A 13985-nucleotide genomic window follows, 5' to 3' on the forward strand; every position below is an offset into this window, starting at 1 on the left:
TTTCCCTTTCACTTTTTGCATATAAATCCACTAACTTAGTCTGATTCTTATAATAAGTGCGTCGACAACACACACAAGTGAAATTCGGCCTCTCACTTGATTTCACCTCAAACGTCGCAATTTCCCTCTGGAAATTATCTGTACTGGAAACATGTACACTATCTTCCACAAGACCCTCTTCTTCTTGGTCAATTTCAACATTCTCCTCTTTACTTCCAAAGTAACAAAACTCAATTTCTTCACATATATTCTTCACATCTATTTCAGAACCATGCAAAAGAGCAGCGCATAATTGTTTAAGCATAATTGCTGGACTCTTAGCATAATACAACATTCTAACTAATTTCCTCACTTTGTTATGATGCACTGCTAGCATCCTGAAATGATGAAAAACACTCTGGCATACTCTCCTGGAAAGACAAGCCAGTGAATGTCCATGCAAACCTGTCACTTCTCTTACTCTGCAAGGATCTAATTCTTGCAACAACATCATTTTCTGCTTCAAACTTTTCTTATTAAATGACCGTACAAAATCACAAAGCAAATTGATGGAATCCTGTCGCACACTGCAAATACTACTACACTTCCAGGTGTACACAGGACCCTTAGCACGTCTTCCTAAAACCTCATTACCTAACACCTCTTCTGCCTCTGTTGTCACAAGTTTTTCTTTTTCAACTGGACAACCATCTTTCACTTCATAAGCACGACCACTGGTGTCAACTGCATGCACCAAATCATTATCCTGGAAATAACTCTCCTCATTAAAAAATGCCTCACAGCTTGAACTATGCATCCATTCTCCAGAAAAAACTTCACAAAAATTACTACGATTAACTATTCTCTTCCATCTACTATTTCTTTTGAAATCAAAAATTGCCTTGTTTAGCTTCCTAATTCTATTGATTATCAAAATAAATAACTTACGTTTAATTTCAAATGCCTGATCAATAACTTTCTCAACTTTTTTTTTTGTCTTATAAAAAACTAGTTTATGTTGACCTTTCTTAATATTTTTTAACAAATTGCCAATTATCCTGTTCCGGAACATTCGTTTACGAATCTCCCTAAACTGTTGTTTCCTTCTACTATCATGCACAGAGTTATCTCTTGCTCTAGCAGTAACATTTTTCATTGGCCTTTCTTTTCCATTTGATTTCCTTCTCGTTTTATGGACTGAAACATTTTCTGTAGTAATATTTTTTTTATTACACATATTTCTTATAAAGTGTTTTGTGCTCTTACCCGGTGCTTTCTTCGTGACTTGACAAATCTTTTTGTTAGAGGACTGCTGCGTATTATTTTTCACCTGCTGTCTTTGACGTTTTGCAGCCTTTCTCTGTCTTTCTATTGTAGGCATGGTGAAATCTTGAAATGATCTGCAGTTGAATCTGTGGAAAAATATAATAAATAATGTTATTAACCATTATTACCAAACAGTAAATCAGTAACAGTGATAAAAAACTTAACACACTACTTGACATTTTAATTAGAAGATTTTTTAGTCGTTGGCAAATTTACAATACAGAAATACCAGAAAAGAAATGACATTTATATTTATGTTACCTATGCTATTTTATATGTGAATCTGATCTAATTTTATGAGCATATTTTAATATTTTATTGAAGACACTACACATAACCTGCTTTTGAAGGTGTCTTTATTTTTAAATTAAACGGTTTCCTTTTTACTTTTTATTAATTATAAATTTTAAAAATAAATGTTTATATTTCCAAAGGCTCAAGCAGGTCAGCTTCCCATCCTATATCATATAATTCGGACAAATCTGCATCCTCATCACGCTCTTCTTCATCCTCAGGATTTAAATCATCCAATGGATCAACATCCACTGATGTTTCAATTACAAGTTCAATGATGAGGTCAAAATCAACTGATTGCAGATTGTCGCTCATGTTGAGGTTGTCTTTATCTTTAAAGAAAGATAACAACAATGAGATGTTGCAGAGTAAGAGACAAATCTCACAGATTATAATAGTAAAATTGTTTAACAAGAGTAACATTTTGCAGCTATTATTTAGCCATGTCCAGCGATGCTGAGCAGGTGAAGCCTATGTCTAATTTTTCACTGAACAGGACTCATCTGTTCTTAACCTTGGATAAGCCTCACCGACTCTGTGTCCCCTGCACATACTTAAATGTAAAGGGGCAGATTTATGTTAAATGGCACATCCCCAGGCATGCACCAGTTAACGTGCACCACTGCTCTGCCACCCATGGTGTGCCGCATTTACAATCAGATAGGAGAAACCTGTGTCAAAACCCTGCACCTGCTTGAAGCAGGCATAGGTCTTGACGCAACATTGTGGAGATGGTGCACCCCTGAGCCTTGCTGGAGCTGCATCGCACTTGCGATACAACTCCAGCAATGCGCCACCTTAACGGCACAGATGCGTCAAGCATCTGTGCCGTTTTTGCCCCATGCTGCGCCGCATTGTAAATGCAGCACACCATGGGTGGCGGAACAGCGGCGCAAGATGACTGGCACATCCCTGGTGATGCACCAGTCATCATAAATCTATCCCTAAGCTTCTTATCTTGTTAGATATGAACTGCCATATGTATCATCAAAATATTTTGCATTTCCTAAATAGCGAATTTTAAGGAATAAATAGCGATTCTTTACCATTCCTAATTTGCGATGAGCAAATTGCTAATTGCAAGTTACCCATTCATTTCCATGGGCTAGGAGGCTCATAGGAATGAAGGTTTAATTTGCGATTAGCAATTTGCTCATCACAAATTAGGAATTTTTCCAAGGGTGCAGGGGTGTCTCAAGAACACCCTGCTGCACCCCTGAAAAAGAAATTTGGGGGCATATGGCACACATACATGCCCTAAGGGCATGTGTTGGCGTCATATGGGACCTTTTGTTTTTTTTAAAAAAAGCTTTTTGAAAAGAATTCACAAATTACCACCAATTTACCACAATAGTTTCCAAATCCTTAATGTCATTTTTTACATATTTTTTGTTTGATACATTGCATTTAAGTAGTCACAAAATTTGCAAATCCTTCAGTGCAATTGTAAAATAAGGAATAGCAAATTTTGCTACTCCTTATTTTGCATCAAACTTGTTTGATACATACCATTTGTCTAATTAACATTCGCAAAGTCCAAAATTCGTAGAATTTTGATCTTTGCGAATGCTAATTAGCTTGATACATATGGCCCCAAGTGAGGCTTGTCTTACGACATGGTGCATCTTTTGCATCACTGCTGCATCGGTTTCATGTGGTACGTTTTTTTTACACCATGACATATCTGCCTAAATGCATCAATTTGTAATGTTGTCGCCTCATGGCAAATCTTTTGCACCACCGCTGCATCATAAAAGTGACGCACAGTGGCACAAAAGAGGCATAAACCTATCATAAATCTGTCCCTAGCATTTTAAATGATTAATCCAGGATGACGATAAAGTGTGGCCTATCCAGAGGTTTGTTTAAGGTGAGGCCTACTCAGGATTGCAGATTAAAGTTACGCTTGATGAAGAATACAGAGGAGATAATACATGTAAAGGCCTACCAATGAAGTAAGTAATGTGCACTTTATTGCGCCAGTCATCATAAATGTATCCCTAAGCTTCTTATCTTGTTACAGATCAACCACCATATCTACCATCAAACTATTTTGCATTTCCTAAATAGCAAATTTTAAGGAATAAATAGGAATTCTTTACTATTCCTAATTTGCAATGAGCAAATTGCTAATTGCAAATTACCCATTCATTTCCATGGGCTAGGAGGCTCATAGGAATGAAGGTTGCAATTTGCGATTAGCAATTAGCTCATCACAAAATAGGAATTTTTTCAAGCGTGCAGGGGTATCTCAAGAACACCCTGCTGCACCCCTGAAAAATAAATTTGGGGGCATATGGCACACCTACATGCCCTAAGGGCATGTATGGGCGTCATATGGGACCTTTTGTTTTTTGGAAAAAAATGCTTTTTGAAAAGAATTCGCAAATTACCACAAACTAGAAGTTGGTGGTAGTTTCCAAATCCTTAATATCATTTTTTACATATTTTTTGTTTGATACATTGCATTTAAGGAATCGCACATTTTGAATTAAGGACATTTTAAGTCATTTCCACATGTGCAGTGTTTTCAAATTATGATTTGAAAATCGTTTTTGGGGAAAAGTAATGGTTTGCAAATTTATGACAAGGACATAATGGTGTATGCTTCTCTATAAGGCATTTCAGTGTCTCTGATGTCATTTTTCCCATATTACATTATAAGACCTTTCCCCATGGAGCACATTCCTTGTAAATATGCTCCCACCTGTGCATGGCGAATTTAGATTTTGACTGTTTGAGTCACATAGCCATGTTAAAAGTGACCCAAAAAAATTGCAAACGTTTTAAAAAAACACATTCATGTGTCTTAAGGACATTTTAAGTCATTTCCCCATGGACAATGTTTTCTAAGTGGCGCAAAAGAGGCATACACCTATCATAAATCTGTCCCTAGCATTTTAAATGATTAAATCAAGATAACAACAAGATGTGGCCTATCCAGAGGTTTGTTTAAAGTGAGGCCTACTCAGGATTGCAGATTAAAGTTACGCTTGATGAAGAATAAAGAGGAGATAATACATGTAAAGCTCTACCAATGAAGTAAGTGATTTCTACTTCATTGCGCCAGTCATCATAAATGTATGCCTAAGCTTCTTATCTTGTTAGACATCAACCGCCATATGTATCATATAACTATATTGCATTTCCAAAAAAGCAAATTTTAAGGAATAAATAGCGATTCTTTACCATTCCAAATTTGCGATGAGAAAATTGCTAATTGCAAATTACCCATTCATTTCCATGGGCTAGGAGGCTCATATAAATGAAGGTGCAATTTGCGATTAACAATGTGCTCATCACAAATTAGGAATTTTTCCAAAGCTGCAGGGGTGTCTCAATAACACCCTGCTGCACCCCTGAAAAAGAAATTTGGGGGCATATGGCGCACATAAATTTTAACAACATTCCTTTACCTCAAAAACGATTTTCAAATCATAATTTCAAAACACTACACATGGGAAAATTACTTAAAAAGTCCTTAAGACACATAAAAGCGTTTTTTGATTGCCTTTCCTGCATGGTTGGGTCACTTTTAACATGGCTATGTAACACAAACATTCAAAATCTAAATTTTCCATTCACATGTGGGAGCATATTTACAAGCAATTTGCGCCACAGAGAAAGGTCTTACACTAAAATGAGAAAAATAACATCAGGGACAGTCAATTGCCTTATAAAGAAGCATACACCATTATGTCCTTGTCATGAATTTAAAAACAATTCCTTTACCCCAAAAACGATTTTCAAATCATAATTTCAAAACTCTGCACATGGGAAAATGACTTAAAATGTCATTAAGACACATGAAAGCGTTTTTTGATTGCCTTTCCAGCATGGTTGGGTCACTTTTAACATGGCTATGTAACACAAACATTTAAAATTTAAAATTACCATGCACAGGTGGGAGCATATTTACAAGCAATTTGCGCCACAGAGAAAAGTCTTACATTAAAATGGGAAAAATAACATCAGGGACAGTCAATTGCCTTATAAAGAAGCATACACCATTATGTCCTTGTCATAAATTTAAAAACAATTCCTTTACCTCAAAAACGATTTTCAATTCATAATTTCAAAACACTGCACATGGGAAAATTACTTAAAATGTCCTTAAGACACATAAAAGCGTTTTTTGATTGCCTTTCCTGCATGGTTGGGTCACTTTTAACATGGCTATGTAACACAAACATTCAAAATCTAAATTTTCCATGCACAGGTGGGAGCATATTTACAAGCAATTTGCGCCACATAATTCATAATTTTCTCCTTAAAGCACACTATTCTCTATCTAAGTTAAAGAAATATTTTCTCACCTTAGCAAATACTTTGAGTTTGAAAACAGTCTCAGAAACACACCAATTTGTCTTCAGCAGAGCAAAAGGTATGCACTCCAGAGTCTGCAGCTATCAAAAGCACAGAAATGCTGTAATTCTTCACACATATTTCTCATGTCACCCAATCAAAACTCTTCCCTCACTTTTTTTCAAATGAAAACCCTTCCCCCCTCTGCCCTTTCTGTCTTTTCTGCATGGCAACCACCTCATTGGAAGACTTCTGGTGTTTGCAAGTTCACACAACTTTGTTGCAATTGAACTCTGAACTCTCAGTGCACCTGCATATCCAGTGCATTCTTTCATTTAATGATTTTTTATTGACCATTCAAAATACATCTTTCAAAGAACACATCCGTGCACCCTAACTTTCTGTTTTCAGCAATCAAAATCCACCAATCACTGTTACTGCTTCATGAACACAGAAACTCCACAGTTTTTTTCATTTTAAACTCTCATTTTTTCAACTGCCATTTCATTGCCACACTTCATCTGACTGCAGGAGAACCTTCTCTCACCATGTTTTCTGTCTGGATTGTTGGACATAGTTATATTCACTGGGCTCAAAGGTACGTTGAAAACAGGAAATTACCTAACCTTAATTTACAAGATGTGGAAATTAAGTGGTTTGGCCACAGAGGATTAAAATGTCACCAATTGATACCATTGGTGAAAACCTTTATGCATTTGCCCAAACCTGACCTGTTAATTGTGCACTGTGGAGGTAATGACTTGGGCACTTTGACTGGTGTAGGTCTGGAAATGCTTTTAAAGGACACCTTTGAGCAATTAATGGCACTTTTTCCTCAGACTGCCTTGGTATATTCAAATATATGCCAAAGACAGAAATGGAGATGGTCAAACCAATTTTGTCCACAAATTGAGAAGTCGAGGAAGCATGTAAACAAATCTGTTTCAGCTTACATGAGAGACCATGGAATGGGCTCCCTGTACAACAATAACTTGCAGTACTACATGCAAGATATCTACAGAGGAGATGGAGTTCACTTCTCAGATGAGGGCAACAGAGTTTTCACTCTGAATTTAAGAATGTGCATTGGTACCTACTTATAAGTACCTAAATGTACCATAAACCCAAAAGCTCTTCTCAGAGCTACCCTACATCTAATCACTCACAATTATTATTTTACTCTAACATTTTCACTAATTTTCAACAAAGTACGCTCCCCGGGGCGCTACCCGGTACGCGAACCGGGAGCTAACCTCGCGAAATTTTTTTAAAAAATGTTTTTTTTTCGCACATATGGGCCTCCTCAGCCACCCTCACAAAACCTAGGGGGTCAAGATAAGTCTACCGTGCCCCCTTCTACCCATTCTGAACATTATTTGCCCTCCATCTTGTATCTAAATTCGACCGAAACACAAAATGGTGGACTCCCGGAACGCTTAAGGTTCGCGAACCGGGGCGCTCAACGGTTCGCGTACCGGGTCGCTCCCTGGGAAGCGCACCATCAAAAAAGGTGGGAAAGTAGTTCACAGAAAAGCCACTGGAGACAATTTCACCAAATATAGATTAGCTCATACTACATACCAATCCCTACCATTTTCACAAATTTGATTGGAATTCCATTTAGTCATTTAGCCTGTAGACCTCTCTAAATACCCTGAGGTAAATTACTTCACAAAACACATCTGAAGTGTTGGAATTGACAACCAATGAAAATGTTACTTTCATTTTCTACTTTTTTTACCTGACATTTCATTGGTTATATACCTGAATATATATAAAGGAAGAGAAGAAAACACAGCCATTTTGACTACTACTTCTTGCTGTACATTTCAATAGTATTTTCACTAATTCCTTCAACTTCTTTCTAAAGGTAAGTTTTTATTTTAAAAACTGAAGTATATTGTGCACTATAAGTTAATATGGTAAACTTTTTCTGATAGATATATACTATCCCTCTGTAGTAGTTATAGATTTAGAGAGACTTCTCTGTTATAGTTAATGATGGAGTTAGGCTTCTCTTGTATAATTATGAATTTACTTACGTTAAATCACATACACATTTTTATATTCCTACTTCCACTCTGATACTATACACTGCCCAAAGATAAATTCACTGATAAAAAATGCCTATCTAAAATTATTCCCAACATTGCCCTATCTCTACTAATATATATTTTTTTAATTCAAATTTCAGGCAAAAAGGAAGGCGAAAACCAAGTTTCTTTTGAAATGGACCTGCAAGACAGCAGCCAAGAATTGATTGATACAATTGATCAAATTGATATTGAATTTTTCGATGAAACTTGGGACAATGAACTACTGCAATGTGTACAAGCAGTAGATAACCTCCTTGCAAATGAGGACATTTTACACCCTCAGAGACTACAATGTATATTCCATGATAATTATGAAATTTCTGACAATGAAATGTTAGAAAGTTTAATAAATTATGAAACACAATCACATTAAAAAAAATGCTTAAAAATTAAAGAAAATAAAAAATAATCAACAAAAACAACAATCAATTAACATACAGCATTTGAAAAGTCTATCATTCATTTTTCATTGCAGTACGCTGCCCAGAACGCTTCCCGGTTCGCGGACCGGGCGCTCCCCACGCAAAAAAAAAAAAAAAATCTTTTTGTTTTTTTTGCCCCGCGGGGCCCTTTTAAAACCTCCACATTAAACCTAGGGGGTCAGGGAGGTTCTAGTATGCCCCCTTATGGTCATTTTCGCCTTTGTTTTGGCCTCCTCTTGTCTCTCAATCCTACCGAGAGACAAGATGGCGGCCGCTCCGGACTGTTTGGAATGTTGACAGACACCGGAGAGCCAATCAGCTTAGCTAAGCGAAGTTTTGGTACGCTTAAGGTCCGCGGACCGGAGCGCTGCCCGGAGCGCGCTTACAGATATATATCTTTTTTTAAACGTTAATTTCTCAAAATCCACTGGAGCACATATATTGAGACCTAGAAAAGGCACATCGGGCTACCAGTCCCTACAATTTTGCCAAGTTTCGTGCAAATCCATTCAGCCGTTCGGGCTAAAAGTGAGGCCAACCGCCCTATGGAAAACTCAATGTTAAAAACGCGTTTTGGGACCCCCCTTTTTTCTCGGCCCCCCCTGGACGAACCCCCCAAAATTTCCAGGGGCTGCTCAGAAACAAAATGTGCCATTTTCCAGAAAATTTCAGCCAATTCCGTCCACAAACGCCAAAGTTATTAGACATAGAATTTTCAAAAATCCCATAGGGAAAAAATCCTAACTATATATACCTACTGGCGACCGCCAGTAGGTAATATATATATATATATATATATATATATATATATATATATATATATATATATATATATATATATATATATATAAGTATATATACATATAGTTAGATAGATGGATAGAGTAGTAAGATAGATAGATATGCAAATGATATTAAGTTATGTATTTACATTTTATATGTGTAAATAAACATAAACACATACATATATAAGTGTGTATGTTTGTTTGACTAAGTATATATTTATATATTTTTATATTCTTTGAATATATTTAATGTACATTATATTACTGTTATGTAATAAAATATTTAATGTTTACTATGTTTAACTATAAATATACATATATCTATCTTTGTACGTACTTTTTGATATTAGTGTAAAGTGATTTTGCTTTTCATTATTTGTGTCATTTACGTTATAAGTATAGAAAAACAACATATTTTTCTCAATATATTATCTTTTCTTTCACAACATAATTTTATTGTTGACAGCGGACACAGAGAGAATGCCTCGCAGGGCACCCAAGCTACGCATAGAAATTGGCAGATATGTATATCAGAATTTTTACCAACAACATCTGTCATACCAAGAACATATTGCAAAAAAAATGATAACAAAAAGACAAACAACTGTGCCACATTGCCTCTGTTTGACAAGTAGAATCGTCTCATATATAGGGAGAGTCTTTGCCACTCGTAGCCACATCCACTGTGTGCACTACGCACATTCCAGTCCACTGTGTTTGATAGATGTTTTTTTAACTCTCCTGTGATTTTAATACTTTACTGGTTTTAATATCGGGGTCTCTTAATATCTGATTGCACTTACTTGTTTTCGCAAGTTGGTGGCCATCTTATGCATTAGCGGTCTAGGTGTCAGACGCTGCCTATTTAAGCGGCATGCTGACGCAGACGTGCAGCAATGCCAGGCCTGGATCGGAGCTGTGTCTATTGCCTGACACACTTTTAAACTATGTTTGAAAGCGTGTTTTTAACTCTCCTGTGATTTTAATACTTTGCTGGTTTTAATAATGCCAGAAACCGGTCCCCGGTAACTTGTCTCCTTTCTGGTGAAGAATTGGCTTGGTAGTTTGGTCTGCCCTGTTCCCATGATGCACTGGGCCAGGGACAGACTAATTTGCATATAGCCAGGTTCTGAGCTGGGATGGGGCAGTGAGCTAAATAACGGGGATGGATCAAGCCCTGATCTTTGGACTGGGTAAGAGTGGTCTGCTTAATTCAGACACTCTGTTCATCACCACCCCCTTTTCTGAATCGTTTTTGGCCACTATAGGTGTGGCAGGGTATACTCAGACATGAGTCCCTTGCTCACTGCTCCATCAGGATTCAAGCAAGCCGGGCCGACGAGGCTGAAATGCCAGAAACCGGTCCCCGGTAGCTTGTCTCCTTTCTGGTGAAGAATTGGCTTGGTAGTTTGGTCTGCCCTGTTCCCATGATGCACTGGGCCAGGGACAGACTAATTTGCATATAGCCAGGTTCTGAGCTGGGATGGGGCAGTGAGCTAAATAACGGTGATGGATCAAGCCCTGATCTTTGGACTGGGTAAGAGTGGTCTGCTTAATTCAGACACTCTGTTCATCACCACCCCATTTTCTGAATCGTTTTTGGCCACTATAGGTGTGGCAGGGTATACTCAGACATGAGTCCCTTGCTCACTGCTCCATCAGGATTCAAGCAAGCCGGGCCGACGAGGCTGAAATGCCAGAAACCGGTCCCCGGTAGCTTGTCTCCTTTCTGGTGAAGAATTGGCTTGGTAGTTTGGTCTGCCCTGTTCCCATGATGCACTGGGCCAGGGACAGACTAATTTGCATATAGCCAGGTTCTGAGCTGGGATGGGGCAGTGAGCTAAATAACGGTGATGGATCAAGCCCTGATCTTTGGACTGGGTAAGAGTGGTCTGCTTAATTCAGACACTCTGTTCATCACCACCCCCTTTTCTGAATCGTTTTTGGCCACTATAGGTGTGGCAGGGTATACTCAGAAATGAGTCCCTTGCTCACTGCTCCATCAGGATTCAAGCAAGCCGGGCCGACGAGGCTGAAATGCCAGAAACCGGTCCCCGGTAGCTTGTCTCCTTTCTGGTGAAGAATTGGCTTGGTAGTTTGGTCTGCCCTGTTCCCATGATGCACTGGGCCAGGGACAGACTAATTTGCATATAGCCAGGTTCTGAGCTGGTAATGGGGCAGTGAGCTAAATAACGGTGATGGATCAAGCCCTGATCTTTGGACTGGGTAAGAGTGGTCTGCTTAATTCAGACACTCTGTTCATCACCACCCCCTTTTCTGAATCGTTTTTGGCCACTATAGGTGTGGCAGGGTATACTCAGACATGAGCCCCTTGCTCACTGCTCCATCAGGATTCATGCAAGCCGGGCAGACGAGGCTGAAATGCCAGAAACCGGTCCCCGGTAGCTTGTCTCCTTTCTGGTGAAGAATTGGCTTGGTAGTTTGGTCTGCCCTGTTCCCATGATGCACTGGGCCAGGGACAGACTAATTTGCATATAGCCAGGTTCTGAGCTGGGATGGGGCAGTGAGCTAAATAACGGTGATGGATCAAGCCCTGATCTTTGGACTGGGTAAAAGTGGTCTGCTTAATTCAGACACTCTGTTCATCACCACCCCCTTTTCTGAATCGTTTTTGGCCACTATAGGTGTGGCAGGGTATACTCAGACATGAGTCCCTTGCTCACTGCTCCATCAGGATTCAAGCAAGCCGGGCCGACGAGGCTGAAATGCCAGAAACCGGTCCCCGGTAGCTTGTCTCCTTTCTGGTGAAGAATTGGCTTGGTAGTTTGGTCTGCCCTGTTCCCATGATGCACTGGGCCAGGGACAGACTAATTTGCATATAGCCAGGTTCTGAGCTGGGATGGGGCAGTGAGCTAAATAACGGTGATGGATCAAGCCCTGATCTTTGGACTGGGTAAGAGTGGTCTGCTTAATTCAGACACTCTGTTCATCACCACCCCCTTTTCTGAATCATTTTTGGCCACTATAGGTGTGGCAGGGTATACTCAGACATGAGTCCCTTGCTCACTGCTCCATCAGGATTCAAGCAAGCCGGGCCAACGAGGCTGAAATGCCAGAAACCGGTCCCCGGTAGCTTGTCTCCTTTCTGGTGAAGAATTGGCTTGGTAGTTTGGTCTGCTCTGTTCCCATGATGCACTGGGCCAGGGACAGACTAATTTGCATATAGCCAGGTTCTGAGCTGGGATGGGGCAGTGAGCTAAATAACAGTGATGGATCAAGCCCTGATCTTTGGACTGGGTAAGAGTGGTCTGCTTAATTCAGACACTCTGTTCATCACCACCCCCTTTTCTGAATCGTTTTTGGCCACTATAGGTGTGGCAGGGTATACTCAGACATGAGTCCCTTGCTCACTGCTCCATCAGGATTCAAGCAAGCCGGGCCGACGAGGCTGAAATGCCAGAAACCGGTCCCCGGTAGCTTGTCTCCTTTCTGGTGAAGAATTGGCTTGGTAGTTTGGTCTGCCCTGTTCCCATGATGCACTGGGCCAGGGACAGACTAATTTGCATATAGCCAGGTTCTGAGCTGGGATGGGGCAGTGAGCTAAATAACGATGATGGATCAAGCCCTGATCTTTGGACTGGGTAAGAGTGGTCTGCTTAATTCAGACACTCTGTTCATCACCACCCCCTTTTCTGAATCGGTTTTAATAGTGGGGTCACTTAATATCTGATTGCACTTACTTGTTTTCACAAGTGGGCAGCCATCCTATGCGTTAGCGGTCCAGTTGTCAGACGCAGCCTATTTAAGCGGCACGCGGATGCGCGCAGCGGGAGCCCCGCTGGCGCGCCTAAGGCATGCCCGTGTGCAGCCGTCCGCGCTCGGACCGGGCTCAGGGTCTGTCCCCCTGGTCGTTTGCCCAAATAAACTAAGACTTATACAAGGCAGGAGCTTCTTGAGTTAAACCCAGGAGGGGGGATTTCAAGATGCCCATGGCTCCTTATGGAGCCTTTGCGCAACTGCTCAACAAGGGTGTGTTCCAATTGTGGTTCTTTCCCTGGAATTCCCTCTGGCCTCTGTCCTTTCTTTCGTGGATGGGAGTTATTGTTATGTACTATGCGCCAGCCAGAGGAGCATTTCAGACGGCCCTGCTGCACAAGCGACCTGGACGTTAACTGGCACACCTGCACTGTTTACAGCTGCATCTTCTGCTCAGGGTACCGAGAGATCCAGAGTCCGCCTTCAAGTTCAGGAGAGCACGGGCGGCACGAGGTACCTACCTCCACTGGACGCTGTGGCCCACGGCTGTCCCTGCCTACATTGCCGACTTGTACTCTAGGGCAGCAGCGGCACGAGGGACCCAGGGAGGGGCTTGTGGACATTGGTGATTTTTGTTGTACAGCCCCACCACCTACCTGCTTCACCGGACAAGTCTCCTGCCACACAACCGGCTTCCCCCACACCGCAGACCCAGAAACACTGACACATGGCACTCTGGGAGTTGAAGTCCGTCCAGTCAAGCGGCAATCAACAGGTGAGCCCGATGAGCTTGGGGGAGGAGCGTCCAGACCAGTACTTGGAGAGAGGCAGTATCAGGACATTTTGCTGAGGCTCAACATGCAATGCAGGGCGCTGAAGAAGGTCTACGCCGAAATGCATTCGCCAAACATTGCTGTATTTTGCTGATTAAAGCTGGTTGTTTCCCTGGAATTCCCTTTGGCCTCTGTCCTTTCTTTCGTGGATGGGAGTTATTGTTATATATATAAATATTCACTGCAAAAACCATAGGTTTCAGGCCTTATATAGTTAGGAATTAGCAT

Source organism: Lissotriton helveticus, chromosome 8 (genome assembly GCF_964261635.1).
Source record: "Lissotriton helveticus chromosome 8, aLisHel1.1, whole genome shotgun sequence".
Taxonomy (NCBI): domain Eukaryota; kingdom Metazoa; phylum Chordata; class Amphibia; order Caudata; family Salamandridae; genus Lissotriton; species Lissotriton helveticus.